Source organism: Mus pahari, chromosome 10 (genome assembly GCF_900095145.1).
Source record: "Mus pahari chromosome 10, PAHARI_EIJ_v1.1, whole genome shotgun sequence".
Taxonomy (NCBI): Eukaryota; Metazoa; Chordata; class Mammalia; order Rodentia; family Muridae; genus Mus; species Mus pahari.
Genome location: NC_034599.1, coordinates 65,036,500 through 65,041,816, shown reverse-complemented (window position 1 = coordinate 65,041,816; position 5,317 = coordinate 65,036,500). Strand labels below are relative to the sequence as shown.

The window sequence follows — 5,317 nt, the reverse complement described above, 5'->3', positions numbered from 1 at the left end:
AGGGCTATACAGAGAAACCCTGTCTCAAAAAACAAACAAACAAACAAAAAACAAAAAACAAACAAACAAAAAAACCTGAAGCTAAGGCGAGTGTCGGTATCCGACCTGCACTCCGGTGGGGTGCTGCTGAGGGCTGGCTCCAGTCTAATCCCTGTTAGGGAGATTTGGGGGTTTATTACCACATCCCCACAAAACCATCAGAGGTGGAGGGTCCTGAGGATTGAACCTAGGACCTTGCACATGCTAGGCAAGTACTCTGCCCCTGAGCTATGCCCTCAGTCCTCCAAGTACGTGCTATTGTTACTGGTTTCTTTTATGTGTATAGGTGTTTTGCTTGCCTGTCTGTCTGTGCATCATGTGCCTGGTGCCCACAGAGGCCAGAAGAGGGCATCAGACCCCAGTGACTGGTGTTACAGGTGGTTGTGAGCTCCTATGTGGCTTCTGGAGGAGCAGCCAGTGCTCTAAGCCATCTCCCCAAATTCATACTGTTTTTATTCTACTCTCTAGGCTTGGCTCACTGAGAGGAAATAGACAGAATCAAGTGCTCATTGGCCATTCATCCTGTTGACATAGCATTTTGAGTGCAAATTATTATTTTTTAACATTTTATACTTTTTTGAGAATTTTAGACATGAGTCCTGTATTTAAATATCATTTCCACCCCACCTTGTCCCTTCTCCAACTCCTCTGATGTCACATTCCACTCCCTCTCAACTTCATGACTTTTCTTTAATTATTATTATTGTTACATATATACATAAGTATGTGTGTACACAGACACGCACAAAATTGACTGAGTCCATTGAGTATTGCACAAATTAAATTTTTAAATGCTATATGGTGTCTACTCTGCCATACTTTTACATTTTATTATGTTTATTTTGTTTATCTTTGTGTACGTGAGCCCAGTTTGGAGGTCAGAGGACGACTTTCAGGAGTCTGTTCTTTCTACCGTGCGGATTTTGGGCATTGAATGTAGATCATCAGGCTTGGTGGCAAGAGCTTTTACTCACCAAACTATTTCCCTTCCCCCACTATGTGTGTGTGTGTGAGAGAGAGGGGGGGGAGGAGGGAAGGAGGGGGGAGGAGGGAGGGAGGGAGGGAGGGAGAGAGAGAGAGAGAGAGAGAGAGAGAGAGAGAGAGAGAGAGAGAGAGAGAGAGAGAGAGAGAGAGAGAGAGAGAGAGAGAGAGAGATCTTATATAGTCCAGGCTAGTCTTGAACCCCCTCCACAACCAATGATAACCTTGAACTTTTAGTCCTCCTGTTGTCATCTTCAGGTTGGTTACTGGTACTACAAGTAGGAGTCCCCAGATTTTGTTTCTATTATGGTTGAGATTGTACCCAGGACTTTTTGCTGCACCAGGCAAGCACTCTACCAACTAAGTTACATCCCAACCCCTGCCTCCTATACATTTTATCTCGTCTGGTTCATCTTTGAGGTCCTGATCACTAATGGGATTATGATAATCTATGAACGTTCTCCTGGAAGGCCAGGCCTGAATCATAGAGCTAGGAGCCACATTAACTGACAATAAATTTAGGATGGAGCAGGAACTGTCAGAGTGACAGGAGCTAACATGTTTCCCCAGGGATTCAAGTTTCAGCCCTTAGCCCCACACCACACTCCAATGGGCATGTGGCTGGTGAAGGCTAAGTAACCATGGTAACACTAGTTTATATCAGTGAGATAAGACAATGGGATGGAGATTAACTATAGGTCTGTTTAGAAAGGATGGTTACCTGTGAACGGCTACTGAAGACAGCAGGGAACAGCCAAGCTAAGGTGAAGGGGGGTCCCAGGGAGCCTGTACCGCCCAGGGAGCCTGTACCACCCAGGGAGCCTGTGCCAGAGGCAGAGGGGGCAGACTGAGGACCAGCAAGCAGCCTGCAGGGTCATGAGCTGAAGGAAGAGATCACTCAGAAGCACTGAAGACCAGGATATGATGTTTGGAGTTTGCTTGTTGAAGCCAGTTCCTAGGGTGGATGAGAGGGTAAGCCAATATATATAATTTTTAAAAGCCATCATGTAGATTTATTTTGTTTGTTTTGGTTTTTGGTTTTTGATTTTTTTGAGACAGGGTTTCTCTGTGTAGCCCTGGCTGTCCTGGAGCTCACTCAGTAGACCAGGCTGGCCTCGAACTCAGAGATTTGCCCTCTGCTATCCGAGTGTTGAGATTAAAGATATGAGCCACCACTGCCCTGCAGGTTATTTTGTTTTGCTTGTTTGCTTTATGTTGGGTTGTTTTGGTTTTTTGAGTTGAGTATATTGTTATGCAGTCCAGGCTAGTCTTGAACTTGTAATTCTACCCCAACTCCTGAGTAGCTAGGACGGTAGCTCTGCACCGCCACACATGTCTTCACTACTTGATTTTTAAGGTAAAATAATTCATTCATACTTGTGGTGCTGAGTGTGCACTGGTGGATAATAAAACCTATAGGAGCCTTTCCGTGGTGGGGCTTACAGATGGACAGACTTTGGCTCCTGTGAAGAGGTTATTCAGGGCCAAGAGTAGAGGCAAAGGCCCTGACGATGTAGCTCAGAGGTAGAGTTCTTGCCCCTTTTGCCAGAATCCTAGGCCTGACATCTTCAACCTGCATAAACAAACAAGAATGGAAGCAGAGAGACGGACTGGCAGCCCCCACAGACATGTAGAGCTGCTGCAGACATGCGGATAAGTGGGTGGATTTGGAGTTCTTTTGAAGGTAGGGAATGACAGAGCCTTCTGCATGTTGGATGGAGAGACTTCTGTTTGGGGCTTGGCAGGTTTGAGGGTCCCATGACAAAACTAAATACCAGGTGGAACTAAATACCAGGAAATCAATTCCACACATGAGGCAGAACCTGGAAAGCTTTAAGCCTCAGCTTGGATGTAGAGAGGCCTCTCTTCATTGCGTGTTCCTTTGTGAATCGCTTTCCATCTAAGAAGAGGTGAAGATCTCTCTCTCTCTCTCTCTCTCTCTCTCTCTCTCTCTCTCTCTCTCTCTCTCCCTCCCTCCCTCCCTCCCTCCCTTCCCTGCTGGCAGCTCCTAGGTGTTTCTGAGGGCCTGGGTGGTCACCTCGCATGCATAAATACCATTACAGGATGTCCTTGGGGTGGGGGTGGGGGCTTCTTCAATAATAAACCACGACTGGAGTTGCCTGGCCTCTTCTCTTTTGGAGAGGAAGACATTTTTAACCAAAGGACTTGGCCAAATAACTTGAGCAGCCTGTCGTCTTTCCTGCTATAACCCTGTCTCTGAAGGGTATGTCTGGTACGCTGTGCTTACTGGCTAACTAAAAGACTGTTTCTCAGACTGACAAATAAGAACTTGCCTCGCCTTTTTGTAGTTTCGCTCTTGATTTTCCTTAACCAATAAGCCTTCTAATGATTTCTGTCTCTTCAGGTAACTTTTTAGTGATGTGAATACCGTGTTAGGCTCAGACCCCTTCTTGTTCTGTATTCTTCAAAGTGTTGCTAATGCAATACAAGAACCCTCCATGTTAAATGCGCTTATTTCTAAGCAGTAAAAGAAAAGGCCACATTTTTTTTTCTGATTATAAATGTAATGTGGGAAATACAAGAAAGAGGAATCCGCTCTCCTCTCAGACCAGGTCTAATAGGGAAGATGTTGCTGTTCCCTTATTTTGCAAGGGCCTTGGCACACAGCAGGAATCTGTATGTCTATTTTATATTCTTTCTTCTTGCTCAGTCTTGAACTCTACACAGTATGCCTTGTTTTTAAAGTCCTCTGTGACAGCCAGGCACAGTGGTGCACACCTTTAATCCCAACACTGGGGAGGCAAAGGCAGATGGACTGATGTGCATTGAAGGCAACCTGGACTACATAGCAAGTTCTAGGCTAGCCAGGGCTACAGACTGAGAGCTGCCTCTCAATAAACAGACAAACAAGCAGTTAACTGATCACCCCTCGCAAACCCCCTCGTGTTTGCAGAAAGATGTGAGAGTTGTGAGAGCTGAAACAGCTGCTGTGGGGATCACCTATGAAAACATTTTTATGTTGACACTTTTACCATTTTTCTTTGAAGATTAATTCTAAGATGTAGAATTACTTGGTCAAAAATCTGAACAATATGGATAAATTTTGGCTACCTCATCAACTGTGCTTCTTGGATTTTGTTGTTGTAGTGCTTTGGGGATTACAGTTTAAATACTGTATTTTCAGTTTATTTTCTAAGTGTGTGTGTGTGTGTGTGTGTGTATGTTCATGCATGTGTACGTAGTGTGTCAGTAGAGGTTAGAGGTTGATAACCTGCAGCGTCTTCCTGAACCCATCCCTATCATAGTTTGGAGACAGGGTCAGATCCTCCAGTCTCTGCCTTTCCAGTGTTGGAATCACAGCTTGTGTGGACATGCCTGGCTTTTACGTGGGTACTGGGGATCAAGCTTGAGATATTTTCCTTGCATGGGAAGCACTGGCCAACTGAGCCATAATAAATAAATTCAATTTTTTTTAGTAGACCTTGGGCTGGGTGTATATATAAGTACTATACATATGGCTCTGTGTTCAGTCTCTAGTATAGCAAAGCAAACAATAAAACAGAGATTTTATTTATTTATTTAGCTATGTTAGGCCCACAGCAGAACAGAATAGAAAGCCTTCATTCTGCCTGTGCCTATATATATATATATATATATATATATATATATATATATATATATATCCCACACCCCCTCAGCCACATCCCCTTTTGGAGTTCTACCTCAGAATGGTTCTGGATCTTACCAAGTATGATAGCCAAAAATGATCCAGATCTTTTGATCTTCCTTCCTCTACCACCAGATGTTGGGATTATAGATGTGTCTGCCATTCGAGGCTTACTCTTCTCGGATAGAACACAAGGCTATAGTGCTCCACACACACACACTAGCAGCTGGACTACATCCCCAGATCCCACTGTATGGTTTCTGTGCCTCTGGCTACTAGAAAGGTTGACTTTGTTAATTATTTTATGCACCTCATTTGCGAATTCCTTTCCATTTTCTTTACTCAGGGATTGAAAACCGAAGCAAAGCCTAGCATCTTATGCACTGGTGCCCTAGGAGATCGCTGGGTTTCTTTTGCATCTATCTTCAGGCCTACTCCCTAGCTTTGGCTCTCTGGAGAGGGGACCTGAGACTCTTCATATAAAACAGGTCTTCTGAATGACATGTGTGTTTCCCAAAGGCGATTGGGCACCATGGCCTTGTGTCCTATTATTATCAACAAAATTTGAAGAAGCCCAAACAGAAAGCATGAGTGTTTCTTCCTATTTGCTGCTTCTATTAGGTGTAGCTTCCTATTGTGCCATTGAGGGAGGGAGGGAGGGAGGGAGGG

At 44.4% G+C, this 5,317-nt stretch overlaps 1 protein-coding gene across 2 annotated transcripts in view; it reads left to right on the top strand.

Moving 5' to 3' along the window:
- Fam81a (family with sequence similarity 81 member A) overlaps positions 1-5,317 on the top strand; it is a 52,447-nt gene that overhangs the window by 25,459 nt on the left and 21,671 nt on the right. The gene's annotated exons all lie outside the window — the stretch shown is intronic.